This window comes from Ornithorhynchus anatinus, chromosome 8 (genome assembly GCF_004115215.2).
Source record: "Ornithorhynchus anatinus isolate Pmale09 chromosome 8, mOrnAna1.pri.v4, whole genome shotgun sequence".
Taxonomy (NCBI): Eukaryota; Metazoa; Chordata; class Mammalia; order Monotremata; family Ornithorhynchidae; genus Ornithorhynchus; species Ornithorhynchus anatinus.
Window position 1 is genome coordinate 28951313 of NC_041735.1, and position 21271 is coordinate 28972583.

The 21271-nt window shown below is 45.1% G+C and overlaps 1 protein-coding gene across 5 annotated transcripts in view; it reads right to left on the reverse strand.

Annotated features, from left to right (window-relative positions):
• The window catches only part of CBFA2T2 (CBFA2/RUNX1 partner transcriptional co-repressor 2), a 125058-nt gene that overhangs the window by 84356 nt on the left and 19431 nt on the right, over positions 1–21271 (reverse strand). For 2 of the 5 annotated variants that reach the window (XM_039912972.1, XM_029070512.1), the window contains exon 3: positions 15035–15233. The exons of 1 other annotated variant lie outside the window; for it this stretch is intronic. The gene's annotated coding sequence lies outside the window, so the exon portion shown is untranslated. The remainder of the gene's footprint in view (positions 1–15034; positions 15234–21271) is intronic. 2 more of the 5 variants (XM_039912971.1, XM_029070513.1) reach the window with 2 other exon arrangements.

Below are 21271 nucleotides of genomic sequence, written 5' to 3' on the forward strand. Positions count from 1 at the left end.
GGGGAAAACCCAAGTGATTTCATTACAATCATGCACTGCGGAAAAATCACGACAAGACAAAACTAGAAATCACATGACACCAGAAAGCAGCAATCCCAAGTAGAGGCTGGATACGTAGGAGGAAGGAAGCAGGGACCGTGACTTGGTATTCTTAATCCCTTTCCTGTTCCCAGTTCACCATCATTTGACAACTTGCATCTTCCACCCTCGTCTTATCTTCCCGATTCTTCCGGAGTCCTCTTAAAGCCACTTTTCAGCGGACCCCCATCCTATGACCTTCGAGCCACCCGTTATTTCAAATCGAAATTAGTAATCATTACCGATTCCCTTAAAAGTGCCCTGGCTCTAAATATTTCCAATAACTATGGTATTTAAGTTCTCTCTATGGGTCAAGCACTGTGCCCCACACTGGGGCAGATACAGGGGAAGGGGATGGGACACAATCCCTATCCCACACACAAGGCACACACTCCAAGGGAATATGGGAGAACGGGTTATCTTGTCTGCATTTTAACGGCTGGGAAAATGGAAGACCAAGGTTATATATAGGCAAGTGGCGGAGACAAGATCAGAATCCAGACCTGTGCTCTGTCCTCTGCTGCTGCTTTAAAGGCTGAATTTCTCCATCCTTAATGGTTATTGGATAAAGCTACATCGTAGCTATCTGCACTAATGAAGGAAAAGGAGCACCAGAGGGCCAGAGTTCTAATTCCAGCTCTGCCACAGGTCTGTTGTGTGACCTTGGGCAAGTTGTTTCCCTGTCTCTCAATGATCTCATCTGTAAAATGGGGGTTACGACAGTGAGCCCCATGTGGGACATGGACCGTGTCCAACCTGATTAACCCCGGCACTTAGTAAACACTTAACGGACACTATTTCGAAAAAAAAAAAGTATTAGCAGATAATATGAAAAATTTTTATTATTAAACAAGGGAAGCAGCTTGGGCCCTGATCTTCTCTGGACAATAAGGAAAAACCACTCTTGGTTAAAAGTGCCTAGAGAATCATTACTGAACTATAGCACAAGTGAAGCTTAGAGGGCAGGGAGACTTGCAGGGTAGGGATTGTCTCTCCTCATTGCTGTATTGTACTCTCCAAGCGCTTAGTACAGTTTTGTGCACACAGTGAGCGCTCAATAAATACGACTGAATGAATGAATGCAGATTTAAATTCCCAGCATGTAAAATCCTGCCAAAATGATCCAAAGTGAATAATTCTTTCATCGGTGATCAAGATCACTGAATAAATCTACACATCTGGTGCAGATAGACTGGAACTCTGAAGACCTGCTGGCAGTGAGGTGTCAGATTGAGACTAAGCCCCTTGCAGGATCTATCCTCTATCTACCCCCAGTGTTTAGTACAGTGCTTGACACACAGTAAGCACTTCAATACCCCAATTACTGTTATTAATCAAGTCTTTCTCCAGTCTTTAATGGTTTTTGTTAAGCACCTATTATGTGCTGGACACTGTACGAAGTGCTAGGGTAGACAAGGTTGGATGGAGTCCATGTCTTGGATATAAGGGTGGACATGGTACGGTCCCACCTGGGCCTCGCAGTCAGTCCCTATTTTGCAGATAAGGTAACCGAGGCATGGAGACGTTCAGTGACTTGCTCGAGGTCACCGGCGGCCCAGTGGCGGAATGCCGGATCCTCTGACGCGCAAGCCACTGCTCTTTCCGCTGTACTTGTTGCTCTGACTTGACCTTTGAGTCGATCACCTCATCGACACTACTCAACTTTATCCAAATCAACAGTAGGAAAGAGAGCCATTTCAGGATGGGAGTCTTACTAGGATGGGAGTCTTAGGCTTGCTATGGGGCCAGGAGGGTTTGGATGAGACCCAGGAGGTCAGCTGGTTCGGAGAGGGGAATGGGGGGCAGGAAGAAGAAAATCAGAGCTCAGATTCTCTGAGGAGTTTATAGGGAGGCTGAGAATGCTTTCCAGTCTGACCTGCACCCTGAGGTGGTCCAGGGCCCTGGAAGTTGTCACAGGTTTCTCCTATTTGGGGAAGCAGCATGGCATAGTGGACAGAGTAAGGGCCTGGGATGTTTTGGGTTCTAATCCCAGCTCCATCACGTGGCTGTGTGGCTTGGGCAAGTCACTTAATTTCCCCGTGCCTCAGTCACCTCGCCTGAAAATGGGGATTGAGACTGTGAGCCCCACACGGGCAGGGTCTGTCCAACCGATTTGCCGGTATGCACCCCGGCGTTTAGTACGGTGCCGGGCAAAATAACCACAGTGCTTAATATCACAATTATTACTATTATTAACCTGGCCTGCTCCAGAGCTGGAGGAAATGATTCGATGGCAGGAATCGTCCTCTGCCCCCCAAATTCCTAACACTGTTGCTAACGAGTAGCAAAATTTGAGTTTCACCTTATCCTTTCACCCTTTGGTGGAGTTGCTAATGAACAGTGAAAAGGCCAAAAGGCAGGAAACGAAGGAGAAAGAAATGGGCAATAACGATTTGAAAAGTACTAGTCCCCAAGCATTTGGCAGTGTTATAAAATTAAATGGCTTAAAAAATGTGTCTATCTGGTCAGTAATAAATATCTGAAATTTTGGAAGGAATTTTGACTCGCTAAATTCCAACATCAAGAGTCTTGGGATCTAAACTAGGGATCAAAGTTTACCTAAATTATGACGTGCCGCTTGGAAAGCATCACTTAACATTAAAACTTCTGTGGGATTGAGTAGAGCAGCACGTACTCATCATACAGATCTATCTAAACAAGATTTCATTCTCATACCAGAGAAAGTTGGCTTAATTATATGTCCAAAAAAAAAAAAAAGAGGGAAGAGGACATTACAAGAGTCAGTGTCAAAGTACTCCATATAACCTTCTGTAGACAGGTGAAAACAAGATTTGAATGCTGACAAGAGAGAGTGGATGGAGATGCTAGAAGCAAAAAAGTAATTTTCCCAGTGACTGTGACTGGGTTGTCTTGTATATTCCCCAGAGTTTAACAGAGTGCGTGGCACAGAGTAAGTGCTTAGTTAATATAATAACTATTATTAAATGATGAGGAAAAGTATCTGGGAGAGGATTTATTTTTCAGTTGACAAATTACACCCAGTATATATAAATGTACATCATTTGTAGAGGGGTTGGGCCCCTCAAGCAGTCAGTCAGAACAATTTCCACTAAACACTCTGCTCAACAATGTCAATCCTGTGGTTGCCTGCTGACCACTGCCCCTTTTCTCACCCTCTAATAATAATAATAATGATGATGATGGCATTTGTTAAGCGCTTACTATGTGCCAAGCACTGTTCTAAGCGCGGGGGGGGGGGGGTAGTAAAAGGTAATCAGGTTGTCCCACATGGGGCACCCAGTCTTACTCTCCATTTTACAGATGAGGTAACTGAGGCACAGAGAAGTGAAGTGATCTGCCCAAGGTCACAGAGCTGATAAGCGGCAGAGCCAGGATTAGAACCCATGACCACTGACTCCCAAGACAGGGCTCTTTCCACTGAGCCACGCTGCTTCTCTTCCAGAGTTACTTCCCCACCCCCTGCTCTGCAGCCACCCTGAAGGCAGCCAGAAAGTGCTACTGTGGAATGGAGAAGACACTTAAGGCTTGAGGTGTCTTTTCCCTACTCCATCTGGAAAGAGGGATTCAGAATAGGAGAGAATCTCTCAGGGGGGAATATTCACTCATTCGATCGTATTTATTAAGCGCCTCCTGCGTACGGAGCACTGTACGAAGCGTTTGGGAAAGTACAACAATAACGAGTGACAATCGCTTCCCACAACGAGCTCACAGTCCAGGACAGGGGCAGATTATAAGCCTCGTCCATTCCAAGCGCTTAGTACAGTGCTCTGCACATAGTAAGCGCTCAATAAATACTACTGAATGAATGAATATAGCAATGTGATGGATATTCCTAAATCAGCCACACCCACAGTGCAAGCCAGAGCACATAAAATGTCTCTGGGAATCTTCCCCGGGAGTTTTCTCCAGGCTCGCCCTTCTTTTCAATTTGCCCACTTTTAATTAACTGCCATCCACAAGAACAATTACTCAACCCTCAAAACTTCATAATCATAATGTTGGTATTTGTTAAGCGCTTACTATGTGCAGAACACTGTTCTAAGTGTTGGGGGAGATACAGGGTAATCAGGTTGTCCCACGTGAGGTTCACAGCCTTAATCCCCATTTTACAGATGAGCTAACTGAGGCACAGAGAAGTGAAGTGACTTGTCCACAGTCACTCAGTTGACAGGTGGCAGAGCCCAAATTCGAACCCATGACCTCTGACTCCCAAGCCCGGGCTCTTTCCACTGAGCCACGCTGTTTCTCTCTGAACTACTTCTCTGCTCCAGAGAAGTTCTTGCAATAAACGGCCACCCACATTAGCTTTGTTTCACCACAGACCTCAGGGGCTTACCTGTTTGACAGCACGAGAGCAGTCCGTGACCGAGTTATGACCCTGAGACTACAAACGCCCAGGCTCCGGGGGTGGGAGAGATTCCGCAGAACACGCAGAGGGACCTGTGCTTGCTGACGAAAAAGAGTTCGGGGTGAAAAAAACCACAAGTTTCCGCCAGGAGATCTGGAAGTCAGTGCGGTGCGCCTTTTTATCTAAAGCTCGGTGTTTTCCCCGTTGCCCTGAGGGGCAGGGAAGCTGGGGATTAGACTGTAAACCCGTCAACGGGCAGGGACTGTCTCTATCTGTCGCTGAGGTGTCCATTCCAAGCACTTAGTACAGTGCTGTGTACATAGTAAGCGCTCAATAAATACTATTGAATGAATGGGGATGGCAGGGGAGTCGGAGTCCTGCGGACAGACACTTTTCCCCTACCGGGGTTGTTCTGCGGACTAGGGAAGGCTTCGGTACTCCAAAGCATTTTTCGGAATGTCGTGACCCCTCCTCAACGTTGGCAAGAAGGGATGAAGCCGAGCTCCGAGCTGTCACAACTTCTGCATCCCCCCTTTCTCCACCGGTTTCCCCGCTCTTCCGTGGGTCATCCCGGGCTCGATCGGTTTCCTGTGCTAAATGAAAGCATACCATTACAAAACTCCGGAGGGCTAAATGAAAGGCAGATGGGAGTGGTGTCAACGGAGCACTTACGGTCTTCCATGCTTGGGTGGGCGAGCTGGTTCTTTCGTAAACTAATAGCTCCCAGCAGCTCTACTAAATCAGACTCTGTGGAGCCAAGGGCTGAGAGTTTGGAATGCCGCTGCAGGCACAAAAGGTCTGTCTTTTATCCCCAAACCACCATTTGTTAGGGAGCTAATGATCCAAAGGAACGGTTGACAATAAAGGCATACTGGCAAAACTCAAGTTTAAGAAGTTCAAAGTTAAATAATCTAAGACGCGAATTCCTTTCCCCCCCAGGCCCCCCTGGCAGCCCCACACACTTTAAAAGTCGACATTTAAAAAACAAAACAAAGCTTCAAAATTACGCCAAATTCAAATTACTGAAGAACTTCTAATTTTGCTCTCCGGTAATCCTACAAAAGTTTTGGTGGTTTTATTTATTTTTTTTTAAAAAAAAAACCTGGAACACTCAAGGGAAACAATATGTCATAGCAAGATGCTCTACACACACGCCACCGGTGATCTATTATGGAAAGAAGGGCAGTCGAGGTAGCAAACTCACTCAGAAGGAATTTGTGGAAATCCTGCTGTCACTACGAATTCATCACTGAGCGTATCGCCAAGAAGCACCATTAACTGAGGTATCTCTAAAGCCTTAGCACTGGATTACGCGCTGCAAGACGCAGAGGATAATCAATCGCATTTACTGACTGCTCACTGGGTACAGATCACTGTACTAAGTGCTTGGGAAAGCACAACCTAACAGAACTGGTACACAATCCTTGCCCACAACAAGCTTTCTTTACAGTCTAGAGGGGGGAAGACAGACATTAATGTTATTGGCGTGTGTTTTTGTGTTTTGGGGCTGCGGGAGGGGTGAGTAAAAGGGTGCAAATCCAAACGCCAAGGCGACAAAGAAGAGGGTGAGAGTAGGGGAAATGAAGGCTTAGCTGGGGAAGAAATCTCATGGAGGTGTGTTTTAATACGGTTTTGAAGGTGGAGAAGGATTGTCTGTCAGATAACAAGAGGGAGGGACTTCCAGGCTAGAGGCAAGACATGGGTGGGCGGCCAGCGACGGGACCGACTGAGGCCTTCCCAGACTAAACCCCACTTTTCCTCATCTCCCACTCTCTTCTATATCGCCCTGTCTTGCTCCCTTTGCTCTTCCCCCCTCTCCCAGCCCCACAGCACTTATTGATATATCTGTCACTTTACCTATATTGATGTCTGTTTGTCTGTATTAATGTCTGTCTGCAGGGACTGTCTTTCTTGATTGCTGAACCGTATTTTCCCCAGCGCTTCATACAGTGCTCTGCACAGTCAGCGCTTAATAAATATAACTGAATGAAACGAATAGGCAACCACCGGAGGTTCTTGAGGAGTGGAGAAACAAGGGCTGAACGGTTTTGCGGAAAGATGATCTGGACGGCCAAATAAAATACGGACTGCTGCGGGGAGGGAAAGGAGGCAGGGAGGTCAGCAAGGAGGCTGATGCAGTGATCAAGGCGGGACAGGATAACTGTTGGGTGGACACACTGTAGGTAGGATGGAGAACAGGTACTGAATCCCTGTTTTACGGAGGAGGAAACGGGTAGAGGACTCGCCTGGGTCACCCGGGAGGCAAGTGGCAAAGCCAGGACTGGAACAGACTCGTATGCTATCCACTAGACCAGGCTGCTTCTTCTGGAACTTGATCTACAACAGATGACTCTGCTGCAGACATAAGCAGACGTAAGAAATTATCTGTAATAGCATTCAGACAAATATTCCAACCATTTTCATTAAGAATTTATATTATGTACAAGTATGTTTTGTGAGCTGTGCCGTGAAGAGTGCCATGAGGGATGGCATTCGGCTAGAATGTAGTTCCACAAAAATCACGATCTCTTTATTTCATCAGGAAAAGCTTTGAAGGGAAGGGGACTGGCAGTTTCAAGAATGGGCGGGAGTGAGTTTGGCTGCCAGAATGGGGGGAGGCTGTTTTAAATCAGAAGGGTCGGCCTGGAGGGGAGGCGGAAGATCGGGGATGGAAGTAATGAGCCAGAAATGAGCCAGAAAATAGGCAGGAACCAGAAAGAGTCTTGAGACGGGGAGAGGCTGTTTGTGTTTCCCCTGCAGGGAAAGCAGCAGCACTGTGGCCCAGTGAATAGAGCTCTGGGAGTCAGAAGGACCTGGGTTCTAATCCCAACTCTGCCACTTGTATGCTGTGTGACCTCGGGCAAGACACTTCACTTCTCCGTGCCTCTGTTACCTCGTCTTTAAAATGGGGATCAAGACTGTGAGCCCCCTCGTGGGACAACCTGATTACCCTGTATCTACCCCCACGCTTAGAACAGTGCTCGGCACATAGTATTAAAAAAAAGGGGTCATTATGCATTGGAACAGTAGCCTTGATGAGTTCACCTTCGGTTGTGCTAATCAACTGTTTTCACCAAGATCTTACTGTGTGCAGAACACTGTACTAAGCGCTTGGGAGAGCACGAGAGTTGGTCGACATGACCCCAGTCCACGAGGAGCGTATGGATTCCATTTGTGACCTGATTCCAGGGTAGATGAGGGTAAACAGACTACGCCATGCTGGAAGACCACCTTTTTTTAGCTCTATAGAGCCTAGAAATTCTTCTGAGGCATCAGAGGTCATACCATTTGAATAATAATAAGCACTTTTGACAAATCTGATATGCAGTTATGTAAGAGAAACTTGATGAGCGGTCCCTATCTCTGACTAAAGAATAATTCAAACCTAGTCACCCGGAGGGATGATCACACAGCAGAGTGACCGTCACACTCCTTCCTTAGTACAGCACAGGCCACATAAGCATATGTGCAACTCCAAGAGGTTCCCTGCCCTCGATCCAGATTTTATTAATCACATCAGACGAACATCTGGATTGGTAAGGCAAGAGCACAGCTACGGTCTGACGGCTCTAAAAAGAATCCTATTAATTAAGGAATGTATTAACTAATTCGATTAAATGTATTTCAACTCAGCGTAAAGCATTTCCAGTGGGAGACTTGGTGGCTTGCTTTTTAAAAGCAAAAAAAAAAAAAAAAAAGACACCAAAATGGAAGAAAATCTGTTTTAAGTTACTTAAGGTTTTTGGTGCCTATAAGATTAGTGGCGCAGCTATCCATTTAACAAAATTATATAAAGCAGCGTGGCTCAGTGGAAAGAGCACGGGCTTTGGAGTCAGAGGTCATGGGTTCGAATCCCAGCTCGGCCACTTGTCGGCTGTGTGACTTTGGGCAAGTCACTTAACTTCTCGGTGCCTCAGTTACCTCATCTGTAAAATGGGGATTAAGACTGTGAGCCCCACGTGGGACAACCTGATTCCCGTGTCTACTTCAGTGCTTAGAACAGTGCTCGGCACATAGTAAGCACTCTTAAGTCTAATAATAGCATGTTATTTGTTAAAATACCAACATTATTATTATTAAAATCATAAGAGGGTCAACAAATGCTTACTTTAATGTTTACAATCGCATTTTGGGTTTTTCAAACTACTTTTCGCAATGCAGTCATCACGGTTCAATGTTTGGCAAACCCCAACTCTATTTTCTTTTCAAGGTAAGGCCAGTACGTTTCTAGATAGCTACAGAAAAAAAAAAAATCTGTGAATACTTAGAGGCGAGCTTCAGGAAACTTACTTTAAATACCTTCTCCAAATAGCTCAGCATGGCTCTTGCAAACAGTCCTTAAATAACCTCAAGCTAATGAATGTCCCCCTCTTTGTGCTTAATCCTAACCAACTCTCCTCTCCTAACCATGCCTCTCTCTACAAGTGGCCAAAGTCACCCCTCTTGCGCACCCGGAGCTGGAGAGTATCAAGCTCCAACTCCGGAAAAGCATCTATGGGAGAGAGCTAGGGTTGAAGCGACCTGGCTCCAGAGAAATCTCCCGGGGCCATCTGGGTCACTTGCCCAAAACTGGGAAAGCAGCCTCTTTTAGGCCTTCTTCAGCATACCGCTCAGGTCCGAGCCAGGTTGCGATGATGGTTCTACTTTAGGCTACAGGCAAAATAATTATTGCATTTGTTAAGCGTTTACCATGTGCCAGACACTGGCACTGGGGAGGATGCAGGAAGCAGCGTGGAAAGAGCCCGGGCTTGGGAGTCGGAGGTCGTGGGCTCCAACCCCGGCTCTGCCTCAGCTGGGTGACTTGGGGCAAGTCACTACACTGCTCTGTGCCTCGGTTACCTCATTTGTAAAATGTCGATTAAGACCGTGAGCCCCACGTGGGGCAACCTGATTACCTTTTATCCGCCCCAGCGCTTAGAACAGTGCTTGGCACATAGCAAGCGCTTAACAAATATCACCATGAACTCCCAGGCCTATGTTCTCTCCACAATGCCATGCTGTTATTCTATGGGGGCAGCAGAGCTACAGTCAGCTGTGGGAAGTTGGGACCATGGCATTTGTGTAGTTATGAGTGTGTCAAATTGTGCCTGAGGCCATGACTGTGTAATAATAATAATAATAATAATAATGTTGGTATTTGTTCATTCATTCATTCAAGAGTATTTACTGAGCGCTTACTATGTGCAGAGCACTGTACTAAGCGCTTGGAATGTACAAATCGGCAACAGATAAAGACAGTCCCTGCCCTTTGACGGGCAAGCGCTTACTATGTGCAGAGCACTGTTCTAAGCGATGGGTAGATACAGGGTCATCAGGTTGTCCCACGTGAGGCTCACAGTCTTCATTCCCATTTTCCAGATGAGGTAACTGAAGCCCAGAAAAGTGAATTGACTTGCCCACAGTCACACAGTTGACAAGTGGCAGTGCTGGGATTCGAACCCATGACCTCTGACTCCCAAGCCCGGGCTCTTTACACTGAGCCACGCTGTAACGAAGAGGGTACGTCTGATGGGTGATAGATATGCAGCGACCTGTATGCCTGTGACTGCATGAAGCCAGATAGATGAAAAAAGGGAAAATTAAGGGAGAGAGGAAAACAAGTGTGAGGAAATTCATGGGGCCAGAAATGAGGGGTTGGGGGAGAAAGGCCTAAATCTGCACAAAGAACTAGTGTTACATATCCATTCAGCTCCTAATTTCCGGGGTCAAGGAAATGGCAGGGCTACCGGAATCTGTTCTTATGAGTTGGAATGGCTATTCTGTCAAACTTGCCTTTTCCTTTAGATTTCCCCTTTTTGGGATTTTTACAATGGGTGCCTAGCTGGGACATCTGGAGTGAAGATGACATTATTAGTTAAGCACTTACTATGTGCCAAGCACTTTTCTAAGCGCTGAAGGTAGGGGCATCAAAGAATAACACCAGAGACCCCTTGCTGAAAGTGGATATGCGAGTGAATGGATATTTGCAAAGTTACATGCCTACTTATATATGCTCCAGGAAATCGCACAAAAAAGCCACCAAACATTAGCTACCCCTGAGGCCTGGAAACCCGTCAGAATAGCCCCACATCAACCCTTACCAGAAGGCCAAACAAAACAATGAGGGGAGGGGTTTTCCCCAATCCAACAGCCAGATAGTTGTCTCTCAGTGAATATAGTCAGTGACGATAGTACCGGTGCAGAATTATAGACCACCATAGGGCTAGAGGGAAACTTTGAGGTTGCCTATTCCAGCTCTCCATCCTCAAGCAGTTCTTCCATCAATTGTATTTACTGAGTGCTTTCTGTGTGCAGAGCAGGACTTCAAAAGCTATCACTTCCAGGGGAGAATTTATTCCAGAATATAGAATACAATAGCAAATTTCAAATGCCTGCCTATCTGGATACAACACGTTTGTACCGTCAGAAGAAAGAGTTGTCCGCGTGCACGTGGGTTCCAATATGGAATTCAGCACGGCATTACATTACAGAGTTTTCCCTAATTTAGGGTTTCAGAAGTGGAAGTAGTTTTGCGCCCCATGAGGATATCCACTCTGAATTTATAAACCAGAATTGGTAAGCTCGTGATACGTAATTGCAAATGTTTTTGCCTTCTTTTTATCCTCTATCAAATCTACTGTACTGTGCTCTCCCAAGGGCTTTATATTCTCCCCTCCCCCAGCCCCACACTTAGGTATATATCCAATCTGAAATTTATTTGTCTCTCTCCTCCTCGTCTGTAAGTTCTCTGTGGGCAGGAATCGTCTATACCTACTTCTCTATACTGTATTCTCCCAAACACTTAGTACAATGCTCTGTACTCAGTAAGGGCTCAGTAAATACTGTTGATTGAATTAACAATCCTCACTATCTGGAAATTCTTCCTTCTATCAAACCGCAGTTCCTAAATCCTCAGAGTTGAACAAAATCGTATTCTCAGGCACGCCACAGTATTTCCAATCACAGTATTTCCAAACAGTATCTACAGAAACTATAATGATAATGCAAGTTCACAAGTCTCTCCACAGGAGAGCAAGCCCCGAAAGTCATAGTCTGTGGATTAGCAATGTCAGCCTTGGGCTTCTGGAATCACAAAAAAGGTTTTGTATCAGAAGAGGGTATGATGAACGTGACTTTTACCTCAAATAAGATGCATGAGAAGTGCAGGGAATAAGTCCTCTACACGGAGTGAATAAACCCTTACACTTTTGTTCGACTCCAGGCTCTGATGGTTCCAAGGAAGTCAGTTTGATTTTGTTCAATAAAATCCTAAGGCTATAAAACCTGTCATGTAGGAATAGAAGGTGCCTTGTCGAATTGTTTTCCCATCACCCTAAGAGGACAGCAGAGTCCAGGCTTATTGAGTCTATCTTACCCAGCCATGTTTGCAGGACCAGTCAAGGGACCTGGAGTCTTGTCTAAGAAGGTGTTTCTGAACCTCCCAAAAACTCTCTGACTCACTCATCTTGGAGCTACCAACTACCGGTGACTGTGCCCTGGAATCAAAATACAAGGCACCACTAATTATGGATATCTATGTAGAATGAACAAAATGTTCTCAACTGTTAACTGCATGTCATAATGACCCCAGAAATGTTTTATTTTAGATGACTCTACTTCGAAAGCTCTTTGAATTTTGTAAAGATCACACCCAATTAAAATGGTTAGCATATTCTTTGGGAGGCTGGTGATTATGGCGCCTATGGGGTGACTGAGCTGACAGTGCAGGGAATGACTGGCGAGTTTTCAAGACTCTCTAGGGCTGGCAGACCCGGATGTGCCACATCTGACTTCTTGAAGTTTCATCACTATACTAAATGAATGGCAAGAGAAGATGACCAAAGACGCTCTCGATTTACCAGCACGGAAGGAATGAATATCCAATAGAGCGGGGAGGTTCATCGTCTTCATGCAGCCTGCCGATCAAATACTGTCTGCTTGACTGGAGAGTGAGGCCCGCCTTGACTTTGTAGCCAAAGTTTTTCGCTTATTTAGCTAGCCAGCACTTTGAGTGACTGGGCCAGTAGTCAAAATTGAGACTGACCCTGACCGAATACACCCCAGAGTTCAAGAATAGCTCAGTCTGTTAAATACCACTTTCCTCAATGACTCAGAATTGATCGATGGCCAGCACTAGGCTTGTGACTGTCCACTCTTGTACTAGTTTATTGATTTGGAACTTTCCTGCTACAGAGTCCAGACTTCTGAAGAGCTGTTTCACCATTAATAAAAAAAATTCACGCGGCCACACAAACATGGGCTTGCGGTCCTTTTGCATTACAAGTTCACTGGGTGGGACAGGAGAAGAGATAATCCAATTAACTCCTGCATGATGGGCTCAAAAGCGGGTGCAGAAATTAAATAAAAGAAACATTTAAAATGTCCTGTCTGTTGTACAACCTTAAATAGATGTTACATACGGTGTGGAGTGGGGAGAGACAAAGGCACTCAGCCTGGCTTGATGTATGGCATTTTGGAGTGGGGTGGCTCTTATTAAGTGGAGGCTTCATTAATATAAAATGTAGAATTGAAAACAGCCCGAGGTTCTGCAAGTTACAAAAGCAACAAGAGGCATTCTTTACATTTACATCCTGATCTTTTCAGTCAGAGGTCCAAGTTCTCCGATTTATGACACAATTGGTTACTGAAAACTAGATCTTAAGGCGAAAATGTTAAGTGGGAACCAATTCTCATAGGAAAATTATTATGAATGGGGAGTTTGATTCCCCAAACCAGATATTCTACTTTTATCTCAATTTCTTAATCACATATTCAACTTGGATGATTAAGGCTTCTACGGTAATATATCGATACTGGTGGAGGACTCGATGATAAGATAGTCGACATTTACTTCATCAGAATTAAAACAGACATGTTACGCACTTTGACGACTGGGTAACCCCCAACGGCCACCTTCTAGCCTCCCTCCGACCCCACCCCACCTTTAAACTTGCTTTCTTTGACTGCCCCCAATAACAACTTTTAAGATCGTTTCATTTCCCTGTGGCTCCCATGTGCCCTTCTTCCTCATGTCATAAAGTTGGGCAGTGTTATACAATTTTAAAGAAGTGTCCATTTAGAAACAGTCCAAGTAGCCCGGGTCACAATGCAAAACGTCTTAAACCAAGGTCTTTCTTTGTGTCATTGACTGATCATCTATAAAGGACTGCTTTACAAATGTACATACACATATGTATATTTAAACTAATTCCTTCTTTCCCAATGCATTAAAAAATTGCCTTGACGTAATCTTTAATTCACCCAGGCCTCCCTCATACTGTCTCCTAGTTCCTTTACCTTCCCCTCCATGTTGTCTTTTCTAATCCTTGGATCATCTTTGTGCTTCTTCTCCAGGTTTTTTTTTTAAATGGTATTTTTTTATATGCTGTCGGGCACGGAGAAGTGACTTGCTCAAGGTCACAGCAGAAGAGTGATGGAGCCAAGATTAGAACCCAGGCCTTTCTGACTGCCAGGCCATGTTGCTTCTCTATTCTCCACACCTCACTCATTCTCAATCTACTTGAGGTTTTCTGAGCACCTCACCAATTCTCCAAACATCTTAAAAGCCACTCCTCGGCAAAGTCAGTATCTCAGAACTCACTGAATATCACACAATGAGAAAATAAGATGGGATTTTGAGAGTTTTGGCTTCTCAGTTGCCATCTGGTACAAAGGCAGCTGAAGCCCACCTTTTCTTGTTCATATAAAATGAAGGGTCCTAGCTAGAGCCGGCACCTGTTAAAGGTAAGATGCACTCAATTGGATACGATTGCACTCTACAATTAGTTTTATTCAGGTGGAATGGGGAATTAGTTTTTCTCTCTATTAGCAGCTGTGTTTTGCTGATGACAATGCCTCCACCTGTTACTGCAGATGGTCCAGCTGCAGTTGAAGCGAAAGACCTGGCCTCTCACAATCAACCAGACCCTGTGGCTTAAAATAAGACAATAGTTAGACCGGGCTGTTAGGATTGGTCAGCATTTCCATTTCGTACCCTGCTTTATAACCTCGAGAAGCACTGTGGCCCAGGGGAAAGAGCCCAGGCCTGGGGGTCAGAGAGCCGGGGCTCTAATCTAATCCCAGCTCCGTCACTTGTCTGCTGTGCGGCCTTGGACAAGCTGCAATCGCTCTGCACCTCACTCACTTCAGCTGTAAAATGGGAATTAAAACTATGAACCCCATGAGACATGGACTGTGTCCAACCTGATTATCTCATATAATAATGTTGGTATTTGTTAAGCGCTTACTATGTGCCGAGCACTGTTCTAAGCACTGGGGTAGACATAGGGGAATCATATCTTAACCTGGCGCTCAGTATGGTGTCGGGCACAGACTAAGCACAATGCTCTGCACACGGTAAGCGCTCGAGAAATACAGCTGAATGGATTTTTAAAAAAAGGCCAGGTTTGGGAGTCAGAGGTCATGGGTTCTAATCCCTGCTCTGCTCCTTGTTTGCTGTGTGACCTTGGGCAAGTCATTTAACTTCTCTGTGCCTCAGTCCCCACATCTGGAAAATGGGGATTAAGACTGTGAGCCCCATGTGGGACAACTTTATTATCTTGTATCTACCCCAATGCTTGGCACATAGTAAGTGCTTAACAAATATCACCATCATTATTATTATGAAGTACTGAGCTAGAAACTTACCTCTTGGATCTAATCTCTGCTACCAATTCAGGCGAGTATCTAAACCAACCTACAGTGGAAAGGTAAAATGATCTCCAGAAAGCATGGAAGTCAATCGATAATGTTTCTGCAAATGATAAATCTAGCCCAGGCATACCCCACGTGGTTTTGGTTGTTCAAGGGTCCCTCTTTAGCCTTCAAAAAGGAGCTTTCACATTTTCTGAAAGAAAAAAATGAAGCATTTCCAGTATTTTCTTTGATACAGCCATCTTCTAGATTAAATTCCCAAATATCAATCTTAACCGACCCCCAAACCCCAAAACAGCAGCTACCGATTGGCCAAGCAATTCTTTTGGCCAACTCAAACTCCGAGACACCAAGTCATTTAACACTCTGTACATCTGAAGTCACTCAGCTTTTCTCTGATACTGAAATGCTCTTCAGTCTACCTCTTCTGCCAAGAATTTTGGATAGCACCAGCAGGTTTCCTTCCCTTAAAACTCGGCCCCTAATAAGTGTTTGGTGCTGAAGTTGTAAACTTCCACTCTCTGCTGTAGCTGAATCCTCGTATCATTCAAAGTTGAATATCGTGTCTGACAACTTGGGAGTTCAGCACCTACCGTGCTTCAGTGCACCCATTATGTAATGTCGGGCTGCTAGCCCTCATTCATAGGAACAATTACATTACATTAAAAAAAAATATCAATCCTCTGAAAAATCTCTATTTCTATTCAAATTTACGACAAGCAGCTCAACAAAAATTATCACTATCCCAGAAATTGGCGTCAAACTGGAACTTGATTGTTTTTCTACAAATGATCACGGGGGTTCATAAATCGTTTTCTTCTCCCAGATTAACAACTGCTTACCAGCTTTAAGATTTTGCACGTATCTGCATTTCCTCCAATTGGAAGAGAAGGTCCAGAGGAGTGGAAGGGGTAAGAGAAAACAAAGTCTACCTTTTTTCTGTTTGCTATCATTACACACTGCACATTAAAAAAAAAAAATCAAAGAATAAAATAGTTTGTATTCGGCTAAAACGTTTGCTGAAAGGCAACATATAAGCAAGTGTGATTAAATGTTGTGTACTTGTCCTGGATAAACAAAACTTCCTTAAAAGCAGTGGTGAAATTCATTTACTGGAGCACAATGAAATGTTTAAAAATTTAAGAAAGCTGTCAATGCGTTCTTTAACTTGGTTTTCGCCCCTAGCTATAATTACCTAATTTTGCTGGCCTCTGGTTCTTAACATGAGTAAAATAAGGATAGTTCCCACCACTTCCCCTCTATTTTTTGTTCATTCACTCACTCTCATAGTTTTCTCCTTATTATCCATTGATTTATCTATTCGATGACCCACTCCCACTAAGTTATGAACTTTCCCCACCCCCTGACCCCAGAATCTCATTCTGTATAGGGATTTCTGTCGCTCCGTGACTTTCTGTTCTTATTTCTGAGTATTTCAGAGTATTTCAGCCTCTCTGGATCCCGGCCACAGTCTGTCTCTACCCTCTGCTTTTCACTCTCTCTGCCTGGGACCTGCAGCTCTTCAATGTCACCCCGCCAGCCTGTCACCGGTGAGAAGCCTGGGCCTGCAACTATCCATTCTGGCAATCATACTCCTTTGACAGTAGCCAGACTAAAGAGAAGCAGGTCCCAAGCTGGAGAGCCACAGTGGTCACAGGCAGGGGTAGCCATAATGAGCTGGGCTTGTAAATGCACACGTCAGTCTTACACGCGCACATTACCCAAATATTTCCAGAACCAAGGCCAATTATTTCAGAAACAGTGATTCGTAGTGAAGAAGCAGCGCCCCGACAGTTATCGACATTTGTTGAGGGGGAGCGGTTTATGGCTGAAGAGACTAATGAGGGAGTTTTAATGCTTAATGTTAAAGCCTTGCCTGCATTAAACAAAAATCCTTCATGCACGGAACATAAATAAAAGGATGACTTTATGCTCTCTGAAAGGGGAAAGGTATTTGGTCAAGTGTTTGGCAGTCTTTAAGTAGAACATTCACTGTTACAAACATGACTGCCATTATATGGTGCATTTGGAAAGCATCTCACAATTCTTCGCAACGAGAGGGGTGCTCGCTTTAATGGAATCAAAACACGAATGCTGAACGAATCAATACTGAATTCTGCTGCCTCTTCTAGAAACCATGCCCCCAGGCACTTAAACAACACAAAAGATATATACCTTGGTTCCCGATTGAAAAAATATGTTGAGGCCACTTTGGCAGCCCAAGATTTGATGATTCTTCATGGGTTTAGACTATAGGATAAATATTTTTTTGGAACCAGGAGGTCCAGGGAATCAACCACTGAGTTCTTCTGAAGCACGCCTGCATTTTTTGTTATCTGGTCGGTAGCTGAGACACCTTCATTCCCCCTGGGATATCCTTTCACCTTACAGTTAAATCTCTAAAGGTCGGGTATGGCTCCCGTGGCTTGAGAAAGTTTCAGTAAGCTTTAAGCAGCAACGTTATCGAATCTTATCAATTTCTAGACGCTAGAGGGACATTAGTATAAAATATTAATGTAAGATGAAGGAGCTCTCAAACTTAAGACATCTCTAAGCTTATATACTGACTTCTGGCACGTCAGTTAGACGTTGCACATAAAACGGGCTAACCTCTGGCGGTATTTCAAATGCCACCCACCTGCCACCACTCTGGCTAGAAACCTAAAAAACTCCACTGGTTACATACAGGTCTTGACTGGCTAACAGCAATTGAAAGTTATTAGGCTTATTAACAAAGTCACATCACCTTATTAAAATAACATCTTCAAGAGGCTTTCCCTAAGCCCTCCTTTCCTCTACTTCTCCCTTCTGTGTCCCCTAGGCTTGGACCTGTACCCTTTTCATCCAAAAGCACTTACGTCTATATCCTTATATATATATATATATATATCCTTATATCCTATATCCTTAATTTACTTTAATGACGGTCTCCCAGGGGCAGGCGGGAAACATGTCTTCCCAACTTTTTTTTTTACTCTACCCTCCCGAGCATGGTGCTCTGCACACCATAAGCGTTCAATAAATACAAATGGACTGTTAGGTCCTTGTGGGCAGGGATTGTGTCTACCAATTCTAATGCACTCTACTCGTTCCAGGCCTTACTAGAATGCTCTATACGCAGTAAGAACTCAATATCATTGACTGATATAAGATGGATAGGGTGACAGCACAAAATTCTAAACCTAACACTGCACCTAAGACGACGAGATTTCATTACTAGAATGAGAACTCAAAATTAAGAAGGCTCTTTCAATCGATGGTATCTATTGCGTGCTTCCTACCTGCAGAGCACTGTCCTAAGCACTTGGGAGAGAAGACAGAGTTAGCAGACATATTCCCTGCCCATTACCAATTTACAGTCTAGAAGACAAACTAACAGTCTAGAGTCTTTCCTCCCCTGGAGTAATACTTCCTTCCTTGCAGACCCTTTGGTTTTTTGAGTCCTACTTTTTCTTGGTCTCGAGCACTCCCACAGTCAACACCACCCAGTGTTCTTCGGTTTGAGAATGCCAGTTAATCCTTCCCGGGCTCTGCCACTTCTCAGCTGTGTGACTGTGGGCAAGTCACTTCACTTCTCTGTGCCTCAGTTACCTCATCTGTAAAATGGGGATTCATTCATTCATTCAATAGTATAACTGTGAGCCTCACGTGGGACAACCTGATTACCCTGTATCTACCCCAGCGCTTAGAACAGTGCTCTGCACATAGTAAGTGCTTAACAAATGCCAACATTATTATTATTGTTATAAACCACCAATTTCACAAAGCAACTCTTAGATTGTAAGCCACAAGTGGGACAGGGACTGGGTCCAACCTAACTCCTCACTTTAGGCTTCAAAGCTCTCCATCACCTTGTCCCCTCTTACCTCACCTCCCTTCTCTCTACTGCCCATCCCATATGCTCTGCTCCTCTGCCGCTCACCTCCTCACCGTTCCCTGTTCACGCCTGTCCCGCAGTTGGCCCCTGGCCCACGTCTTCCCGCTGTCCAGGAACGCCCTCCCTCCTCACCTCCGCCAAACAACTCTCTTCCCCTCTTCAAAGCCCTGAGAGCTCACCTCCTCCAGGAGGCCTTCCCAGACTGAGCAGCCCTTTTCCCTCTGTTCCTCCTGCCCTCCCCCCCACCCTCTGCTCTTCCCCCTTCCCCACCCCTCAGCCCTGTCCTCATTTGTATATATTACTTATTACCCTATTTATTTTGTTAATGAGGTGTATATCTCCACGATTCTATTTATCGTGATGTTGTCTTCTTTTGTTTCGTTCTGCTGTCTCCCGTGTTTAGACTGTGAGCCCATTGTCGAGCAGGGATTGTCTCTATCTGTTGCCAAATTGTACATCCTAAGCAGTACAGTGCTCTGCACGCAGTAAGCGCTCAATAAATGCTATTGAATGAATGAATACCCCAGATCTCAGAATAGTGTTGGACACATAGTGAGCGCTTAACGCCATAACAAACCCTCTTCTTATCTAGTCTCAAAACGTCTGAAGCCGAAATTCTCTTCTTCCCACACTCCCTTGTTGCTGATTGTGTACAGATCTTTCCAGGAAAGGGTTGCCCAAGGGCAGTGCCCCAGTCTGCGCAGGACGGAATTGTTTTCGGAAATCCATTTGCCACTACCAACCCATTTCTGACCCACGGTTGTACAGAGCAAATCTAGCCTTCAGCACCAACGTTTGCAGGAATTGCTTCATGCGGATAAGGATGATTTTGGATGCCAACATCACTACTTCCGGCTCAAAGTCCACCTCGGGAACAGTGATATCGGCACATCCACCTGAGACAGGGGAACACAGGCATCACAGAGTCCTGCTCTTGGAGGAGGCGGCCAAGCCATACCGCAACCAGACTTTCTATAGAAAGACCGGAAAAAGGTCCAGGCCTCACAGTCTCGGGGAGAAGGATCGTTCCACCCACATATTCAATCTGTCACCATTCTAGCTGCTAAACACTGCTAAAATCCACCATTTCCTCTCCCTCCTGACTGCTACCAGGCTGATCCAAGTGCTTATCCTATCCTGCCTTGACTACTGCATCTGCCTACTCACTGACCTCCTGACTCTCCCCACTCCAGTCCCAACTTCACTCTGGTGCACGGATCAATTTTCAACAAAACCACTCAGTCCATGTCTCTTTACTCGAGTTTCTCCAAGGGCTGCCCGTCCACCTCCGCGTCAAACAGAGATTCCTTACCGTCACCTTTAAAAGCACTCAATCGCCTCACCCCATCCTACCTCGCCAGTCTCCTTCTACAGCCCAGCCTGAAACTGCGCCCTGATCTCATCTATCTCCCCGCTGACCCCTTTCCCACGTCCTCTCCCTAGCCTGGAACTTCCTCCCCCGTCCATATATGCCAGACCACCTCTCTCCCCACTTCGAAGCAACATTACGGTCACATCTCCTCCGAGGGGCCTACCCCAATTAAGCCCTCTTCTCCCTGGCTCATCCTCCCTTCTGTGTCATCTACGTACTTGGATCCGTAAACTTTGGACATCTGATATTCAGCTCAACCCCACAACATATATGTACATGTCCTTAATGGATGTTATAAATTATTTATATTGATACCTGTCTCCCCCTCTAGACTGTAAGCGCGTTATGGGCAGGGAGAGTGTCTGTTGATTCTGTTGTACTAAACTCTCCCAAATGCTCTGCCCCTAGTAGGTGCTCAATGAATACAACGGATTGATAATTGACAGCAATTTAGGACTTTGCATGCTCTCAATTCTGTGCGTCCATCCTGAGGTCGGGGCCTTCTTCACTATTGGAAGCACTGACAGATACAATGTAAAAGAAAATCTAAGTGTGTAATCAACACTGTGGCTTAGTGGAATGATCACAGGCCTGCGAATCAGAGGACCTGGGTTCTAATCCTGGTTCTGCCACTTGCCTGCTGTGTGACCTGGGGAAAATAGTTTAACGTCTCTGTGTCTCAGTTTTCTCATCTACACAATGGGGATTAAATACCTGTTCACCCTGTTTAGACTGTGAGCCCCATGTGAGGCAGGGACTGTATCTGACCTGACCAACTTGAATCTACCCTACAGTTTAGTACGGTGCTTGACAAATACTAGAGTTACTGTGAAAAAAGGTAACCCCTCACCCTAAACACTTGATACTATTTATTGCTATTGTTCTTGTCTGTCTCCCCCGATTAGACTGTAAGCCCATCAAAGGGCAGGGACTGTCTCTATCTGTTACCGATTTGTACATTCCAAGCGCTTAGTACAGTGCT